Source organism: Oncorhynchus gorbuscha, unplaced genomic scaffold (assembly GCF_021184085.1).
Source record: "Oncorhynchus gorbuscha isolate QuinsamMale2020 ecotype Even-year unplaced genomic scaffold, OgorEven_v1.0 Un_scaffold_2789, whole genome shotgun sequence".
Classification (NCBI taxonomy): Eukaryota; Metazoa; Chordata; class Actinopteri; order Salmoniformes; family Salmonidae; genus Oncorhynchus; species Oncorhynchus gorbuscha.
Genome location: NW_025747205.1, coordinates 34,554 through 50,739, shown reverse-complemented (window position 1 = coordinate 50,739; position 16,186 = coordinate 34,554). Strand labels below are relative to the sequence as shown.

Sequence of the window (16,186 nt, the reverse complement as noted above, 5' to 3'; positions counted from 1 at the left end):
TTGACACATGCAGTAAGTAACGTTTTTATAAAAGAGATGAGTTGCTTTCATGAATACCTTATTTTGGAAACAGAGGTCTCTGACACATGTGAGAAGTACTGTATTTGTAACAGAGAATTTTCATGAATGCATGATGTTGGAATTTCGTATTCGTGCGATGAATATATGTAAAACTCGGGTTACTCCTTGCTGATAATACTAGCAGCAGTTTCTGTAGTGTAGTGGTTATCACGTTTGCTTTACACGCGAAAGGTCCCTGGTTCGAAACCGGGCGGAAACATAGTAGTGGTTATCCTTTTTGACACATGCAGTAAGTAACGTTTTTATAAAAGAGATGAGTTGCTTTCATGAATACCTTATTTTGGAAACAGAGGTCTCTGACACATGTGAGAAGTACTGTATTTGTAACAGAGAATTTTCATGAATGCATGATGTTGGAATTTCGTATTCGTGCGATGAATATATGTAAAACTCGGGTTACTCCTTGCTGATAATACTAGCAGCAGCAGTTTCTGTAGTGTAGTGGTTATCACGTTTGCTTTACACGCGAAAGGTCCCTGGTTCGAAACCAGGCGGAAACAGTCCTTTTTGACACATGCAGTAAGTAACGTATTTATAAAAGAGATGAGTTGCTTTCATGAATACCTTATTTTGGAAACAGAGGTCTCTGACACATGTGAGAAGTACTGTATTTGTAACAGAGAATTTTCATGAATGCATGATGTTGGAATTTCGTATTCGTGCGATGAATATATGTAAAACTCGGGTTACTCCTTGCTGATAATACTAGCAGCAGTTTCTGTAGTGTAGTGGTTATCACGTTTGCTTTACACGCGAAAGGTCCCTGGTTCAAACCGGGCGGAAACATAGTGTAGTGGTTATCCTTTTTGACACATGCAGTAAGTAACGTTTTTATAAAAGAGATGAGTTGCTTTCATGAATACCTTATTTTGGAAACAGAGGTCTCTGACACATGTGAGAAGTACTGTATTTGAACAGAGAATTTTCATAAATGCATTATGTTGGAATTTCGAATTCGTGCGATGAATATCTGTACAATTTGGTTTACTACACAGTAGTAATTCCAGCAGCAGTTTCTCTAGTTTAGTAGTTATCAAGTTTGCTTTACACTCGAATGGTCCCCGGTTCGAAGCGGGCGGAAACAGTTCTCTATGACAAATCCAGTAAGTACTGTATTTGTAACAGAGAATAGTTGTTCTAATAAATGCCTTATTTTGGAAATTCGAATACATGCAATGAATATCTGTAAAACTCGGGTTACTCCTTGCTGATAATAGTAGCAGCAGTTTCTGTAGTGTAGTGGTTATCACGTTTGCTTTACACGCGAAAGGTCCCTGGTTCGAAACCGGGCGGAAACATAGCGTAGTTGTTATCCTTTTTGACACATGCAGTAAGTAACGTTTTTATAAAAGAGATGAGTTGCTTTCATGAATACCTTATTTTGGAAACAGAGGTCTCTGACACATGTGAGAAGTATTTGTAACAGAGAATTTTCATGTAACAGAGAATTTTCATGAATGCATGATGTTGGAATTTCGTATTCGTGCGATGAATATATGTAAAACTCGGGTTACTCCTTGCTGATAATACTAGCAGCAGTTTCTGTAGTGTAGTGGTTATCACGTTTGCTTTACACGCGAAAGGTCCCTGGTTCGAAACCAGGCGGAAACAGTCCTTTTTGACACATGCAGTAAGTAACGTATTTATAAAAGAGATGAGTTGCTTTCATGAATACCTTATTTTGGAAACAGAGGTCTCTGACACATGTGAGAAGTACTGTATTTGTAACAGAGAATTTTCATGAATGCATGATGTTGGAATTTCGTATTCGTGCGATGAATATATGTAAAACTCGGGTTACTCCTTGCTGATAATAGTAGCAGCAGTTTCTGTAGTGTAGTGGTTATCACGTTTGCTTTACACGCGAAAGGTCCCTGGTTCGAAACCGGGCGGAAACATAGTGTAGTGGTTATCCTTTTTGACACATGCAGTAAGTAACGTTTTTATAAAAGAGATGAGTTGCTTTCATGAATACCTTATTTTGGAAACAGAGGTCTCTGACACATGTGAGAAGTACTGTATTTGTAACAGAGAATTTTCATGAATGCATGATGTTGGAATTTCGTATTCGTGCGATGAATATATGTAAAACTCGGGTTACTCCTTGCTGATAATACTAGCAGCAGTTTCTGTAGTGTAGTGGTTATCACGTTTGCTTTACACGCGAAAGGTCCCTGGTTCGAAACCAGGCGGAAACAGTCCTTTTGACACATGCAGTAAGTAACGTTTTTATAAAAGAGATGAGTTGCTTTCATGAATACCTTATTTTGGAAACAGAGGTCTCTGACACATGTGAGAAGTACTGTATTTGTAACAGAGAATTTTCATGAATGCATGATGTTGGAATTTCGTATTCGTGCGATGAATATATGTAAAACTCGGGTTACTCCTTGCTGATAATACTAGCAGCAGTTTCTCTGTAGTGTAGTGGTTATCACGTTTGCTTTACACGCGAAAGGTCCCTGGTTCGAAACCGGGCGGAAACATAGCGTAGTGGTTATCCTTTTTGACACATGCAGTAAGTAACGTTTTTATAAAAGAGATGAGTTGCTTTCATGAATACCTTATTTTGGAAACAGAGGTCTCTGACACATGTGAGAAGTACTGTATTTGTAACAGAGAATTTTCATAAATGCATTATGTTGGAATTTCGAATTCGTGCGATGAATATCTGTACAATTTGGTTTACTACACAGTAGTAATTCCAGCAGCAGTTTCTCTAGTTTAGTAGTTATCAAGTTTGCTTTACACTCGAATGGTCCCCGGTTCGAAGCGGGCGGAAACAGTTCTCTATGACAAATCCAGTAAGTACTGTATTTGTAACAGAGAATAGTTGTTCTAATAAATGCCTTATTTTGGAAATTCGAATACATGCAATGAATATCTGTAAAACTCGGGTTACTCCTTGCTGGGTTACTCCTTGCTGATAATAGTAGCAGCAGTTTCTGTAGTGTAGTGGTTATCACGTTCGCTTTACACGCGAAAGGTCCCTGGTTCAAAACCGGGCGGAAACATAGCGTAGTTGTTATCCTTTTTGACACATGCAGTAAGTAACGTTTTTATAAAAGAGATGAGTTGCTTTCATGAATACCTTATTTTGGAAACAGAGGTCTCTGACACATGTGAGAAGTACTGTATTTGTAACAGAGAATTTTCATGAATGCATGATGTTGGAATTTCGTATTCGTGCGATGAATATATGTAAAACTCGGGTTACTCCTTGCTGATAATACTAGCAGCAGTTTCTGTAGTGTAGTGGTTATCACGTTTGCTTTACACGCGAAAGGTCCCTGGTTCGAAACCAGGCGGAAACAGTCCTTTTTGACACATGCAGTAAGTAACGTATTTATAAAAGAGATGAGTTGCTTTCATGAATACCTTATTTTGGAAACAGAGGTCTCTGACACATGTGAGAAGTACTGTATTTGTAACAGAGAATTTTCATGAATGCATGATGTTGGAATTTCGTATTCGTGCGATGAATATATGTAAAACTCGGGTTACTCCTTGCTGATAATACTAGCAGCAGTTTCTGTAGTGTAGTGGTTATCACGTTTGCTTTACACGCGAAAGGTCCCTGGTTCGAAACCAGGCGGAAACATAGTCCTTTTGACACATGCAGTAAGTAACGTTTTTATAAAAGAGATGAGTTGCTTTCATGAATACCTTATTTTGGAAACAGAGGTCTCTGACACATGTGAGAAGTACTGTATTTGTAACAGAGAATTTTCATGAATGCATGATGTTGGAATTTCGTATTCGTGCGATGAATATATGTAAAACTCGGGTTACTCCTTGCTGATAATACTAGCAGCAGTTTCTGTAGTGTAGTGGTTATCACGTTTGCTTTACACGCGAAAGGTCCCTGGTTCGAAACCAGGCGGAAACAGTCCTTTTTGACACATGCAGTAAGTAACGTTTTTATAAAAGAGATGAGTTGCTTTCATGAATACCTTATTTTGGAAACAGAGGTCTCTGACACATGTGAGAAGTACTGTATTTGTAACAGAGAATTTTCATGAATGCATGATGTTGGAATTTCGTATTCGTGCGATGAATATATGTAAAACTCGGGTTACTCCTTGCTGATAATACTAGCAGCAGTTTCTGTAGTGTAGTGGTTATCACGTTTGCTTTACACGCGAAAGGTCCCTGGTTCGAAACCAGGCGGAAACAGTCCTTTTGACACATGCAGTAAGTAACGTATTTATAAAAGAGATGAGTTGCTTTCATGAATACCTTATTTTGGAAACAGAGGTCTCTGACACATGTGAGAAGTACTGTATTTGTAACAGAGAATTTTCATGAATGCATGATGTTGGAATTTCGTATTCGTGCGATGAATATATGTAAAACTCGGGTTACTCCTTGCTGATAATACTAGCAGCAGTTTCTGTAGTGTAGTGGTTATCAACACGCGAAAGGTCCCTGGTTCAAAACCGGCGGAAACGTTTGCTTTACACGCGAAAGGTCCCTGGTTCAAAACCGGGCGGAAACATAGCGTAGTGGTTATCCTTTTTGACACATGCAGTAAGTAACGTTTTTATAAAAGAGATGAGTTGCTTTCATGAATACCTTATTTTGGAAACAGAGGTCTCTGACACATGTGAGAAGTACTGTATTTGTAACAGAGAATTTTCATGAATGCATGATGTTGGAATTTCGTATTCGTGCGATGAATATATGTAAAACTCGGGTTACTCCTTGCTGATAATACTAGCAGCAGTTTCTGTAGTGTAGTGGTTATCACGTTTGCTTTACACGCGAAAGGTCCCTGGTTCGAAACCAGGCGGAAACAGTCCTTTTTGACACATGCAGTAAGTAACGTATTTATAAAAGAGATGAGTTGCTTTCATGAATACCTTATTTTGGAAACAGAGGTCTCTGACACATGTGAGAAGTACTGTATTTGTAACAGAGAATTTTCATGAATGCATGATGTTGGATTTCGTATTCGTGCGATGAATATATGTAAAACTCGGGTTACTCCTTGCTGATAATACTAGCAGCAGTTTCTGTAGTGTAGTGGTTATCACGTTTGCTTTACACGCGAAAGGTCCCTGGTTCAAAACCGGGCGGAAACATAGTGTAGTGGTTATCCTTTTTGACACATGCAGTAAGTAACGTTTTTATAAAAGAGATGAGTTGCTTTCATGAATACCTTATTTTGGAAACAGAGGTCTCTGACACATGTGAGAAGTACTGTATTTGTAACAGAGAATTTTCATGAATGCATGATGTTGGAATTTCGTATTCGTGCGATGAATATATGTAAAACTCGGGTTACTCCTTGCTGATAATACTAGCAGCAGTTTCTGTAGTGTAGTGGTTATCACGTTTGCTTTACACGCGAAAGGTCCCTGGTTCGAAACCAGGCGGAAACAGTCCTTTTTGACACATGCAGTAAGTAACGTATTTATAAAAGAGATGAGTTGCTTTCATGAATCCTTATTTTGGAAACAGAGGTCTCTGACACATGTGAGAAGTACTGTATTTGTAACAGAGAATTTTCATGAATGCATGATGTTGGAATTTCGTATTCGTGCGATGAATATATGTAAAACTCGGGTTACTCCTTGCTGATAATACTAGCAGCAGTTTCTGTAGTGTAGTGGTTATCACGTTTGCTTTACACGCGAAAGGTCCCTGGTTCAAAACCGGGCGGAAACATAGCAGTAAGTAGTGAGTTATCCTTTTTTGACACATGCAGTAAGTAACGTTTTTATAAAAGAGATGAGTTGCTTTCATGAATACCTTATTTTGGAAACAGAGGTCTCTGACACATGTGAGAAGTACTGTATTTGTAACAGAGAATTTTCATGAATGCATGATGTTGGAATTTCGTATTCGTGCGATGAATATATGTAAAACTCGGGTTACTCCTTGCTGATAATACTAGCAGCAGTTTCTGTAGTGTAGTGGTTATCACGTTTGCTTTACACGCGAAAGGTCCCTGGTTCGAAACCGGGCGGAAACATAGCGTAGTGGTTATCCTTTTTGACACATGCAGTAAGTAACGTTTTTATAAAAGAGATGAGTTGCTTTCATGAATACCTTATTTTGGAAACAGAGGTCTCTGACACATGTGAGAAGTACTGTATTTGTAACAGAGAATTTTCATGAATGCATGATGTTGGAATTTCGTATTCGTGCGATGAATATATGTAAAACTCGGGTTACTCCTTGCTGATAATACTAGCAGCAGTTTCTGTAGTGTAGTGGTTATCACGTTTGCTTTACACGCGAAAGGTCCCTGGTTCGAAACCAGGCGGAAACAGTCCTTTTTGACACATGCAGTAAGTAACGTATTTATAAAAGAGATGAGTTGCTTTCATGAATACCTTATTTTGGAAACAGAGGTCTCTGACACATGTGAGAAGTACTGTATTTGTAACAGAGAATTTTCATGAATGCATGATGTTGGAATTTCGTATTCGTGCGATGAATATATGTAAACTCGGGTTACTCCTTGCTGATAATAGTAGCAGCAGTTTCTGTAGTGTAGTGGTTATCACGTTTGCTTTACACGCGAAAGGTCCCTGGTTCGAAACCGGGCGGAAACATAGCGTAGTGGTTATCCTTTTTGACACATGCAGTAAGTAACGTTTTTATAAAAGAGATGAGTTGCTTTCATGAATACCTTATTTTGGAAACAGAGGTCTCTGACACATGTGAGAAGTACTGTATTTGTAACAGAGAATTTTCATGAATGCATGATGTTGGAATTTCGTATTCGTGCGATGAATATATGTAAAACTCGGGTTACTCCTTGCTGATAATACTAGCAGCAGTTTCTGTAGTGTAGTGGTTATCACGTTTGCTTTACACGCGAAAGGTCCCTGGTTCGAAACCAGGCGGAAACAGTCCTTTTTGACACATGCAGTAAGTAACGTATTTATAAAAGAGATGAGTTGCTTTCATGAATACCTTATTTTGGAAACAGAGGTCTACACATGTGAGAAGTACTGTATTTGTAACAGAGAATTTTCATGAATGCATGATGTTGGAATTTCGTATTCGTGCGATGAATATATGTAAAACTCGGGTTACTCCTTGCTGATAATACTAGCAGCAGTTTCTGTAGTGTAGTGGTTATCACGTTTGCTTTACACGCGAAAGGTCCCTGGTTCGAAACCGGGCGGAAACATAGTCCTTTTGACACATGCAGTAAGTAACGTTTTTATAAAAGAGATGAGTTGCTTTCATGAATACCTTATTTTGGAAACAGAGGTCTCTGACACATGTGAGAAGTACTGTATTTGTAACAGAGAATTTTCATGAATGCATGATGTTGGAATTTCGTATTCGTGCGATGAATATATGTAAAACTCGGGTTACTCCTTGCTGATAATACTAGCAGCAGTTTCTGTAGTGTAGTGGTTATCACGTTTGCTTTACACGCGAAAGGTCCCTGGTTCGAAACCGGGCGGAAACATAGTGTAGTGGTTATCCACATTTTTGACACATGCAGTAAGTAACGTTTTTATAAAAGTGAGTTGCTTTCATGAATACCTTTTTTGACACATGCAGTAAGTAACGTTTTTATAAAAGAGATGAGTTGCTTTCATGAATACCTTATTTTGGAAACAGAGGTCTCTGACACATGTGAGAAGTACTGTATTTGTAACAGAGAATTTTCATGAATGCATGATGTTGGAATTTCGTATTCGTGCGATGAATATATGTAAAACTCGGGTTACTCCTTGCTGATAATACTAGCAGCAGTTTCTGTAGTGTAGTGGTTATCACGTTTGCTTTACACGCGAAAGGTCCCTGGTTCGAAACCAGGCGGAAACAGTCCTTTTTGACACATGCAGTAAGTAACGTATTTATAAAAGAGATGAGTTGCTTTCATGAATACCTTATTTTGGAAACAGAGGTCTCTGACACATGTGAGAAGTACTGTATTTGTAACAGAGAATTTTCATGAATGCATGATGTTGGAATTTCGTATTCGTGCGATGAATATATGTAAAACTCGGGTTACTCCTTGCTGATAATAGTAGCAGCAGTTTCTGTAGTGTAGTGGTTATCACGTTTGCTTTACACGCGAAAGGTCCCTGGTTCGAAACCGGGCGGAAACATAGCGTAGTGGTTATCCTTTTTGACACATGCAGTAAGTAACGTTTTTATAAAAGAGATGAGTTGCTTTCATGAATACCTTATTTTGGAAACAGAGGTCTCTGACACATGTGAGAAGTACTGTATTTGTAACAGAGAATTTTCATGAATGCATGATGTTGGAATTTCGTATTCGTGCGATGAATATATGTAAAACTCGGGTTACTCCTTGCTGATAATACTAGCAGCAGTTTCTGTAGTGTAGTGGTTATCACGTTTGCTTTACACGCGAAAGGTCCCTGGTTCGAAACCAGGCGGAAACAGTCCTTTTCCTTTTTGACACATGCAGTAAGTAACGTATTTATAAAAGAGATGAGTTGCTTTCATGAATACCTTATTTTGGAAACAGAGGTCTCTGACACATGTGAGAAGTACTGTATTTGTAACAGAGAATTTTCATGAATGCATGATGTTGGAATTTCGTATTCGTGCGATGAATATATGTAAAACTCGGGTTACTCCTTGCTGATAATACTAGCAGCAGTTTCTGTAGTGTAGTGGTTATCACGTTTGCTTTACACGCGAAAGGTCCCTGGTTCGAAACCGGAAACAGTCGGAAACATAGTAGTGGTTATCCTTTTTGACACATGCAGTAAGTAACGTTTTTATAAAAGAGATGAGTTGCTTTCATGAATACCTTATTTTGGAAACAGAGGTCTCTGACACATGTGAGAAGTACTGTATTTGTAACAGAGAATTTTCATGAATGCATGATGTTGGAATTTCGTATTCGTGCGATGAATATATGTAAAACTCGGGTTACTCCTTGCTGATAATACTAGCAGCAGTTTCTGTAGTGTAGTGGTTATCACGTTTGCTTTACACGCGAAAGGTCCCTGGTTCGAAACCAGGCGGAAACAGTCCTTTTGACACATGCAGTAAGTAACGTATTTATAAAAGAGATGAGTTGCTTTCATGAATACCTTATTTTGGAAACAGAGGTCTCTGACACATGTGAGAAGTACTGTATTTGTAACAGAGAATTTTCATGAATGCATGATGTTGGAATTTCGTATTCGTGCGATGAATATATGTAAAACTTTCGGGTTACTCCTTGCTGATAATAGTAGCAGCAGTTTCTGTAGTGTAGTGGTTATCACGTTTGCTTTACACGCGAAAGGTCCCTGGTTCGAAACCGGGCGGAAACATAGCGTAGTGGTTATCCTTTTTGACACATGCAGTAAGTAACGTTTTTATAAAAGAGATGAGTTGCTTTCATGAATACCTTATTTTGGAAACAGAGGTCTCTGACACATGTGAGAAGTACTGTATTTGTAACAGAGAATTTTCATGAATGCATGATGTTGGAATTTCGTATTCGTGCGATGAATATATGTAAAACTCGGGTTACTCCTTGCTGATAATACTAGCAGCAGTTTCTGTAGTGTAGTGTAGTGGTTATCACGTTTGCGCTTTACACGCGAAAGGTCCCTGGTTCGAAACCAGGCGGAAACAGTCCTTTTTGACACATGCAGTAAGTAACGTATTTATAAAAGAGATGAGTTGCTTTCATGAATACCTTATTTTGGAAACAGAGGTCTCTGACACATGTGAGAAGTACTGTATTTGTAACAGAGAATTTTCATGAATGCATGATGTTGGAATTTCGTATTCGTGCGATGAATATATGTAAAACTCGGGTTACTCCTTGCTGATAATACTAGCAGCAGTTTCTGTAGTGTAGTGGTTATCACGTTTGCTTTACACGCGAAAGGTCCCTGGTTCGAAACCGGGCGGAAACATAGTGTAGTGGTTATCCTTTTTGACACATGCAGTAAGTAACGTTTTTATAAAAGAGATGAGTTGCTTTCATGAATACCTTATTTTGGAAACAGAGGTCTCTGACACATGTGAGAAGTACTGTATTTGTAACAGAGAATTTTCATGAATGCATTCATGAATGCATGATGTTGGAATTTCGTATTCGTGCGATGAATATATGTAAAACTCGGGTTACTCCTTGCTGATAATACTAGCAGCAGTTTCTGTAGTGTAGTGGTTATCACGTTTGCTTTACACGCGAAAGGTCCCTGGTTCGAAACCAGGCGGAAACATAGTCCTTTTGACACATGCAGTAAGTAACGTAAGTAACGTTATAAAAAGATGAGTTGCTTTCATGAATACCTTATTTTGGAAACAGAGGTCTCTGACACATGTGAGAAGTACTGTATTTGTAACAGAGAATTTTCATGAATGCATGATGTTGGAATTTCGTATTCGTGCGATGAATATATGTAAAACTCGGGTTACTCCTTGCTGATAATACTAGCAGCAGTTTCTGTAGTGTAGTGGTTATCACGTTTGCTTTACACGCGAAAGGTCCCTGGTTCGAAACCAGGCGGAAACAGTCCTTTTTGACACATGCAGTAAGTAACGTATTTATAAAAGAGATGAGTTGTTGCTCATGAATACCTTATTTTGGAAACAGAGGTCTCTGACACATGTGAGAAGTACTGTATTTGTAACAGAGAATTTTCATGAATGCATGATGTTGGAATTTCGTATTCGTGCGATGAATATATGTAAAACTCGGGTTACTCCTTGCTGATAATACTAGCAGCAGTTTCTGTAGTGTAGTGGTTATCACGTTTGCTTTACACGCGAAAGGTCCCTGGTTCGAAACCGGGCGGAAACATAGCGTAGTGGTTATCCTTTTGACACATGCAGTAAGTAACGTTTTTATAAAAGAGATGAGTTGCTTTCATGAATACCTTATTTTGGAAACAGAGGTCTCTGACACATGTGAGAAGTACTGTATTTGTAACAGAGAATTTTCATGAATGCATGATGTTGGAATTTCGTATTCGTGCGATGAATATATGTAAAACTTTGGTTACTCCTTGCTGATAATACTAGCAGCAGTTTCTGTAGTGTAGTGGTTATCACGTTTGCTTTACACGCAAAGGTCCCTGGTTCGAAACCAGGCGGAAACAGTCCTTTTTGACACATGCAGTAAGTAACGTATTTATAAAAGAGATGAGTTGCTTTCATGAATACCTTATTTTGGAAACAGAGGTCTCTGACACATGTGAGAAGTACTGTATTTGTAACAGAGAATTTTCATGAATGCATGATGTTGGAATTTCGTATTCGTGCGATGAATATATGTAAAACTCGGGTTACTCCTTGCTGATAATAGTAGCAGCAGTTTCTGTAGTGTAGTGGTTATCACGTTTGCTTTACACGCGAAAGGTCCCTGGTTCGAAACCGGGCGGAAACATAGTGTAGTGGTTATCCTTTTTGACACATGCAGTAAGTAACGTTTTTATAAAAGAGATGAGTTGCTTTCATGAATACCTTATTTTGGAAACAGAGGTCTCTGACACATGTGAGAAGTACTGTATTTGTAACAGAGAATTTTCATGAATGCATGATGTTGGAATTTCGTATTCGTGCGATGATATATATGTAAAAACTCGGGTTACTCCTTGCTGATAATACTAGCAGCAGTTTCTGTAGTGTAGTGGTTATCACGTTTGCTTTACACGCGAAAGGTCCCTGGTTCGAAACCAGGCGGAAACAGTCCTTTTTTTTGACACATGCAGTAAGTAACGTTTTTATAAAAGAGATGAGTTGCTTTCATGAATACCTTATTTTGGAAACAGAGGTCTCTGACACATGTGAGAAGTACTGTATTTGTAACAGAGAATTTTCATGAATGCATGATGTTGGAATTTCGTATTCGTGCGATGAATATATGTAAAACTCGGGTTACTCCTTGCTGATAATACTAGCAGCAGTTTCTGTAGTGTAGTGGTTATCACGTTTGCTTTACACGCGAAAGGTCCCTGGTTCGAAACCGGGCGGAAACATAGTCCTTTTGACACATGCAGTAAGTAACGTTTTTATAAAAGAGATGAGTTGCTTTCATGAATACCTTATTTTGGAAACAGAGGTCTCTGACACATGTGAGAAGTACTGTATTTGTAACAGAGAATTTTCATGAATGCATGATGTTGGAATTTCGTATTCGTGCGATGAATATATGTAAAACTCGGGTTACTCCTTGCTGATAATACTAGCAGCAGTTTCTGTAGTGTAGTGGTTATCACGTTTGCTTTACACGCGAAAGGTCCCTGGTTCGAAACCAGGCGGAAACATAGTGTAGTGGTTATCCTTTTTGACACATGCAGTAAGTAACGTTTTTATAAAAGAGATGAGTTGCTTTCATGAATACCTTATTTTGGAAACAGAGGTCTCTGACACATGTGAGAAGTACTGTATTTGTAACAGAGAATTTTCATGAATGCATGATGTTGGAATTTCGTATTCGTGCGATGAATATATGTAAAACTCGGGTTACTCCTTGCTGATAATACTAGCAGCAGTTTCTGTAGTGTAGTGGTTATCACGTTTGCTTTACACGCGAAAGGTCCCTGGTTCGAAACCAGGCGGATTATTTTATAAAGAGATGAGTTGCTTTCATGTCAGAGGTCTCTGACACATGTGAGAAGTACTGTATTTGTAGCGTAGTGGTTATCCTTTTTGACACATGCAGTAAGTAACGTATTTATAAAAGAGATGAGTTGCTTTCATGAATACCTTATTTTGGAAACAGAGGTCTCTGACACATGTGAGAAGTACTGTATTTGTAACAGAGAATTTTCATGAATGCATGATGTTGGAATTTCGTATTCGTGCGATGAATATATGTAAAACTCGGGTTACTCCTTGCTGATAATACTAGCAGCAGTTTCTGTAGTGTAGTGGTTATCACGTTTGCTTTACACGCGAAAGGTCCCTGGTTCGAAACCGGGCGGAAACATAGCGTAGTGGTTATCCTTTTTGACACATGCAGTAAGTAACGTTTTTATAAAAGAGATGAGTTGCTTTCATGAATACCTTATTTTGGAAACAGAGGTCTCTGACACATGTGAGAAGTACTGTATTTGTAACAGAGAATTTTCATGAATGCATGATGTTGGAATTTCGTATTCGTGCGATGAATATATGTAAAACTCGGGTTACTCCTTGCTGATAATACTAGCAGCAGTTTCTGTAGTGTAGTGGTTATCACGTTTGCTTTACACGCGAAAGGTCCCTGGTTCGAAACCAGGCGGAAACAGTCCTTATCCTTTTGACACATGCAGTAAGTAACGTTTTTATAAAAGAGATGAGTTGCTTTCATGAATACCTTATTTTGGAAACAGAGGTCTCTGACACATGTGAGAAGTACTGTATTTGTAACAGAGAATTTTCATGAATGCATGATGTTGGAATTTCGTATTCGTGCGATGAATATATGTAAAACTCGGGTTACTCCTTGCTGATAATACTAGCAGCAGTTTCTGTAGTGTAGTGGTTATCACGTTTGCTTTACACGCGAAAGGTCCCTGGTTCAAAACCAGGCGGAAACAGTCCTTTTTGACACATGCAGTAAGTAACGTTTTTATAAAAGAGATGAGTTGCTTTCATGAATACCTTATTTTGGAAACAGAGGTCTCTGACACATGTGAGAAGTACTGAGTTTGTAACAGAGAATTTTCATGAATGCATGATGTTGGAATTTCGTATTCGTGCGATGAATATATGTAAAACTCGGGTTACTCCTTGCTGATAATACTAGCAGCAGTTTCTGTAGTGTAGTGGTTATCACGTTTGCTTTACACGCGAAAGGTCCCTGGTTCGAAACCGGGCGGAAACATAGTAGTGGTTATCCTTTTGACACATGCAGTAAGTAACGTTTTATAAAAGAGATGAGTTGCTTTCATGAATACCTTATTTTGGAAACAGAGGTCTCTGACACATGTGAGAAGTACTGTATTTGTAACAGAGAATTTTCATGAATGCATGATGTTGGAATTTCGTATTCGTGCGATGAATATATGTAAAACTCGGGTTACTCCTTGCTGATAATACTAGCAGCAGTTTCTGTAGTGTAGTGGTTATCACGTTTGCTTTACACGCGAAAGGTCCCTGGTTCGAAACCAGGCGGAAACAGTCCTTTTCCTTTTTGACACATGCAGTAAAAACGTTTTTATAAAAGAGATGAGTTGCTTTCATGAATACCTTATTTTGGAAACAGAGGTCTCTGACACATGTGAGAAGTACTGTATTTGTAACAGAGAATTTTCATGAATGCATGATGTTGGAATTTCGTATTCGTGCGATGAATATATGTAAAACTCGGGTTACTCCTTGCTGATAATACTAGCAGCAGTTTCTGTAGTGTAGTGGTTATCACGTTTGCTTTACACGCGAAAGGTCCCTGGTTCGAAACCAGGCGGAAACAGTCCTCCTTTTGACACATGCAGTAAGTAACGTTTTTATAAAAGAGATGAGTTGCTTTCATGAATACCTTATTTTGGAAACAGAGGTCTCTGACACATGTGAGAAGTACTGTATTTGTAACAGAGAATTTTCATGAATGCATGATGTTGGAATTTCGTATTCGTGCGATGAATATATGTAAAACTCGGGTTACTCCTTGCTGATAATACTAGCAGCAGTTTCTGTAGTGTAGTGGTTATCACGTTTGCTTTACACGCGAAAGGTCCCTGGTTCGAAACCGGGCGGAAACATAGTCAGTGGTTATCCTTTTTGACACATGCAGTAAGTAACGTTTTTATAAAAGAGATGAGTTGCTTTCATGAATACCTTATTTTGGAAACAGAGGTCTCTGACACATGTGAGAAGTACTGTATTTGTAACAGAGAATTTTCATAAATGCATTATGTTGGAATTTCGAATTCGTGCGATGAATATCTGTACAATTTGGTTTACTCACAGTAGTAATTCCAGCAGCAGTTTCTCTAGTTTAGTAGTTATCAAGTTTGCTTTACACTCGAATGGTCCCCGGTTCGAAGCGGGCGGAAACAGTTCTCTATGACAAATCCAGTAAGTACTGTATTTGTAACAGAGAATAGTTGTTCTAATAAATGCCTTATTTTGGAAATTCGAATACATGCAATGAATATCTGTAAAACTCGGGTTACTCCTTGCTGATAATAGTAGCAGCAGTTTCTGTAGTGTAGTGGTTATCACGTTTGCTTTACACGCGAAAGGTCCCTGGTTCGAAACCGGGCGGAAACATAGCGTAGTTGTTATCCTTTTTGACACATGCAGTAAGTAACGTTTTTATAAAAGAGATGAGTTGCTTTCATGAATACCTTATTTTGGAAACAGAGGTCTCTGACACATGTGAGAAGTACTGTATTTGTAACAGAGAATTTTCATGAATGCATGATGTTGGAATTTCGTATTCGTGCGATGAATATATGTAAAACTCGGGTTACTCCTTGCTGATAATACTAGCAGCAGTTTCTGTAGTGTAGTGGTTATCACGTTCGCTTTACACGCGAAAGGTCCCTGGTTCGAAACCAGGCGGAAACAGTCCTTTTTGACACATGCAGTAAGTAACGTTTTTATAAAAGAGATGAGTTGCTTTCATGAATACCTTATTTTGGAAACAGAGGTCTCTGACACATGTGAGAAGTACTGTATTTGTAACAGATTTTCATGAATGCATGATGTTGGAATTTCGTATTCGTGCGATGAATATATGTAAAACTCGGGTTACTCCTTGCTGATAATACTAGCAGCAGTTTCTGTAGTGTAGTGGTTATCACGTTTGCTTTACACGCGAAAGGTCCCTGGTTCGAAACCGGGGAAACATCCTTTATCCTTTTTGAAACATAGTGTAGTGGTTATCCTTTTTGACACATGCAGTAAGTAACGTTTTTATAAAAGAGATGAGTTGCTTTCATGAATACCTTATTTTGGAAACAGAGGTCTCTGACACATGTGAGAAGTACTGTATTTGTAACAGAGAATTTTCATGAATGCATGATGTTGGAATTTCGTATTCGTGCGATGAATATATGTAAAACTCGGGTTACTCCTTGCTGATAATACTAGCAGCAGTTTCTGTAGTGTAGTGGTTATCACGTTTGCTTTACACGCGAAAGGTCCCTGGTTCGAAACCAGGCGGAAACAGTCCTTTTTGACACATGCAGTAAGTAACGTATTTATAAAAGAGATGAGT

At 38.5% G+C, this 16,186-nt stretch overlaps 45 non-coding genes across 45 annotated transcripts; all 45 read left to right on the top strand.

Annotated features, from left to right (window-relative positions):
• The first annotated feature begins 207 nt into the window (after positions 1 to 207).
• Positions 208 to 280, top strand: trnav-uac. Its single transcript has one exon. It is a non-coding gene; the product is annotated as a tRNA-Val (tRNA).
• A 228-nt stretch (positions 281 to 508) lies between these two features.
• Positions 509 to 581, top strand: trnav-uac. Its single transcript has one exon. It is a non-coding gene; the product is annotated as a tRNA-Val (tRNA).
• Positions 582 to 1,306: 725 nt separating this feature from the next.
• trnav-uac lies at positions 1,307 to 1,379 on the top strand. Its single transcript has one exon. It is a non-coding gene; the product is annotated as a tRNA-Val (tRNA).
• Positions 1,380 to 1,619: 240 nt separating this feature from the next.
• trnav-uac lies at positions 1,620 to 1,692 on the top strand. Its single transcript has one exon. It is a non-coding gene; the product is annotated as a tRNA-Val (tRNA).
• Positions 1,693 to 1,906: 214 nt separating this feature from the next.
• trnav-uac lies at positions 1,907 to 1,979 on the top strand. The gene has a single exon. It is a non-coding gene; the product is annotated as a tRNA-Val (tRNA).
• Positions 1,980 to 2,206: 227 nt separating this feature from the next.
• trnav-uac lies at positions 2,207 to 2,279 on the top strand. Its single transcript has one exon. It is a non-coding gene; the product is annotated as a tRNA-Val (tRNA).
• Positions 2,280 to 3,022: 743 nt separating this feature from the next.
• Positions 3,023 to 3,095, top strand: trnav-uac. The gene has a single exon. It is a non-coding gene; the product is annotated as a tRNA-Val (tRNA).
• Positions 3,096 to 3,322: 227 nt separating this feature from the next.
• Positions 3,323 to 3,395, top strand: trnav-uac. Its single transcript has one exon. It is a non-coding gene; the product is annotated as a tRNA-Val (tRNA).
• A 214-nt stretch (positions 3,396 to 3,609) lies between these two features.
• trnav-uac lies at positions 3,610 to 3,682 on the top strand. Its single transcript has one exon. It is a non-coding gene; the product is annotated as a tRNA-Val (tRNA).
• A 215-nt stretch (positions 3,683 to 3,897) lies between these two features.
• Positions 3,898 to 3,970, top strand: trnav-uac. The gene has a single exon. It is a non-coding gene; the product is annotated as a tRNA-Val (tRNA).
• A 214-nt stretch (positions 3,971 to 4,184) lies between these two features.
• On the top strand, positions 4,185 to 4,257 carry trnav-uac. The gene has a single exon. It is a non-coding gene; the product is annotated as a tRNA-Val (tRNA).
• A 549-nt stretch (positions 4,258 to 4,806) lies between these two features.
• Positions 4,807 to 4,879, top strand: trnav-uac. Its single transcript has one exon. It is a non-coding gene; the product is annotated as a tRNA-Val (tRNA).
• A 213-nt stretch (positions 4,880 to 5,092) lies between these two features.
• trnav-uac lies at positions 5,093 to 5,165 on the top strand. Its single transcript has one exon. It is a non-coding gene; the product is annotated as a tRNA-Val (tRNA).
• Positions 5,166 to 5,392: 227 nt separating this feature from the next.
• trnav-uac lies at positions 5,393 to 5,465 on the top strand. Its single transcript has one exon. It is a non-coding gene; the product is annotated as a tRNA-Val (tRNA).
• A 213-nt stretch (positions 5,466 to 5,678) lies between these two features.
• trnav-uac lies at positions 5,679 to 5,751 on the top strand. The gene has a single exon. It is a non-coding gene; the product is annotated as a tRNA-Val (tRNA).
• Positions 5,752 to 5,985: 234 nt separating this feature from the next.
• trnav-uac lies at positions 5,986 to 6,058 on the top strand. The gene has a single exon. It is a non-coding gene; the product is annotated as a tRNA-Val (tRNA).
• A 227-nt stretch (positions 6,059 to 6,285) lies between these two features.
• On the top strand, positions 6,286 to 6,358 carry trnav-uac. Its single transcript has one exon. It is a non-coding gene; the product is annotated as a tRNA-Val (tRNA).
• A 213-nt stretch (positions 6,359 to 6,571) lies between these two features.
• On the top strand, positions 6,572 to 6,644 carry trnav-uac. The gene has a single exon. It is a non-coding gene; the product is annotated as a tRNA-Val (tRNA).
• Positions 6,645 to 6,871: 227 nt separating this feature from the next.
• trnav-uac lies at positions 6,872 to 6,944 on the top strand. The gene has a single exon. It is a non-coding gene; the product is annotated as a tRNA-Val (tRNA).
• Positions 6,945 to 7,155: 211 nt separating this feature from the next.
• Positions 7,156 to 7,228, top strand: trnav-uac. The gene has a single exon. It is a non-coding gene; the product is annotated as a tRNA-Val (tRNA).
• Positions 7,229 to 7,443: 215 nt separating this feature from the next.
• On the top strand, positions 7,444 to 7,516 carry trnav-uac. Its single transcript has one exon. It is a non-coding gene; the product is annotated as a tRNA-Val (tRNA).
• A 289-nt stretch (positions 7,517 to 7,805) lies between these two features.
• Positions 7,806 to 7,878, top strand: trnav-uac. Its single transcript has one exon. It is a non-coding gene; the product is annotated as a tRNA-Val (tRNA).
• Positions 7,879 to 8,092: 214 nt separating this feature from the next.
• Positions 8,093 to 8,165, top strand: trnav-uac. Its single transcript has one exon. It is a non-coding gene; the product is annotated as a tRNA-Val (tRNA).
• Positions 8,166 to 8,392: 227 nt separating this feature from the next.
• trnav-uac lies at positions 8,393 to 8,465 on the top strand. The gene has a single exon. It is a non-coding gene; the product is annotated as a tRNA-Val (tRNA).
• Positions 8,466 to 8,989: 524 nt separating this feature from the next.
• On the top strand, positions 8,990 to 9,062 carry trnav-uac. Its single transcript has one exon. It is a non-coding gene; the product is annotated as a tRNA-Val (tRNA).
• A 215-nt stretch (positions 9,063 to 9,277) lies between these two features.
• Positions 9,278 to 9,350, top strand: trnav-uac. The gene has a single exon. It is a non-coding gene; the product is annotated as a tRNA-Val (tRNA).
• A 521-nt stretch (positions 9,351 to 9,871) lies between these two features.
• Positions 9,872 to 9,944, top strand: trnav-uac. The gene has a single exon. It is a non-coding gene; the product is annotated as a tRNA-Val (tRNA).
• Positions 9,945 to 10,183: 239 nt separating this feature from the next.
• Positions 10,184 to 10,256, top strand: trnav-uac. The gene has a single exon. It is a non-coding gene; the product is annotated as a tRNA-Val (tRNA).
• A 220-nt stretch (positions 10,257 to 10,476) lies between these two features.
• trnav-uac lies at positions 10,477 to 10,549 on the top strand. The gene has a single exon. It is a non-coding gene; the product is annotated as a tRNA-Val (tRNA).
• A 215-nt stretch (positions 10,550 to 10,764) lies between these two features.
• trnav-uac lies at positions 10,765 to 10,837 on the top strand. Its single transcript has one exon. It is a non-coding gene; the product is annotated as a tRNA-Val (tRNA).
• A 226-nt stretch (positions 10,838 to 11,063) lies between these two features.
• Positions 11,064 to 11,135, top strand: trnav-uac. The gene has a single exon. It is a non-coding gene; the product is annotated as a tRNA-Val (tRNA).
• A 214-nt stretch (positions 11,136 to 11,349) lies between these two features.
• trnav-uac lies at positions 11,350 to 11,422 on the top strand. The gene has a single exon. It is a non-coding gene; the product is annotated as a tRNA-Val (tRNA).
• Positions 11,423 to 11,651: 229 nt separating this feature from the next.
• Positions 11,652 to 11,724, top strand: trnav-uac. The gene has a single exon. It is a non-coding gene; the product is annotated as a tRNA-Val (tRNA).
• A 217-nt stretch (positions 11,725 to 11,941) lies between these two features.
• On the top strand, positions 11,942 to 12,014 carry trnav-uac. The gene has a single exon. It is a non-coding gene; the product is annotated as a tRNA-Val (tRNA).
• Positions 12,015 to 12,229: 215 nt separating this feature from the next.
• trnav-uac lies at positions 12,230 to 12,302 on the top strand. Its single transcript has one exon. It is a non-coding gene; the product is annotated as a tRNA-Val (tRNA).
• A 592-nt stretch (positions 12,303 to 12,894) lies between these two features.
• Positions 12,895 to 12,967, top strand: trnav-uac. The gene has a single exon. It is a non-coding gene; the product is annotated as a tRNA-Val (tRNA).
• Positions 12,968 to 13,194: 227 nt separating this feature from the next.
• Positions 13,195 to 13,267, top strand: trnav-uac. Its single transcript has one exon. It is a non-coding gene; the product is annotated as a tRNA-Val (tRNA).
• A 219-nt stretch (positions 13,268 to 13,486) lies between these two features.
• Positions 13,487 to 13,559, top strand: trnav-uac. The gene has a single exon. It is a non-coding gene; the product is annotated as a tRNA-Val (tRNA).
• Positions 13,560 to 13,773: 214 nt separating this feature from the next.
• Positions 13,774 to 13,846, top strand: trnav-uac. The gene has a single exon. It is a non-coding gene; the product is annotated as a tRNA-Val (tRNA).
• Positions 13,847 to 14,069: 223 nt separating this feature from the next.
• trnav-uac lies at positions 14,070 to 14,142 on the top strand. Its single transcript has one exon. It is a non-coding gene; the product is annotated as a tRNA-Val (tRNA).
• A 219-nt stretch (positions 14,143 to 14,361) lies between these two features.
• trnav-uac lies at positions 14,362 to 14,434 on the top strand. Its single transcript has one exon. It is a non-coding gene; the product is annotated as a tRNA-Val (tRNA).
• Positions 14,435 to 14,650: 216 nt separating this feature from the next.
• On the top strand, positions 14,651 to 14,723 carry trnav-uac. The gene has a single exon. It is a non-coding gene; the product is annotated as a tRNA-Val (tRNA).
• A 438-nt stretch (positions 14,724 to 15,161) lies between these two features.
• On the top strand, positions 15,162 to 15,234 carry trnav-uac. Its single transcript has one exon. It is a non-coding gene; the product is annotated as a tRNA-Val (tRNA).
• A 227-nt stretch (positions 15,235 to 15,461) lies between these two features.
• On the top strand, positions 15,462 to 15,534 carry trnav-uac. Its single transcript has one exon. It is a non-coding gene; the product is annotated as a tRNA-Val (tRNA).
• Positions 15,535 to 16,064: 530 nt separating this feature from the next.
• trnav-uac lies at positions 16,065 to 16,137 on the top strand. Its single transcript has one exon. It is a non-coding gene; the product is annotated as a tRNA-Val (tRNA).
• The last annotated feature ends 49 nt before the right edge of the window (positions 16,138 to 16,186 follow it).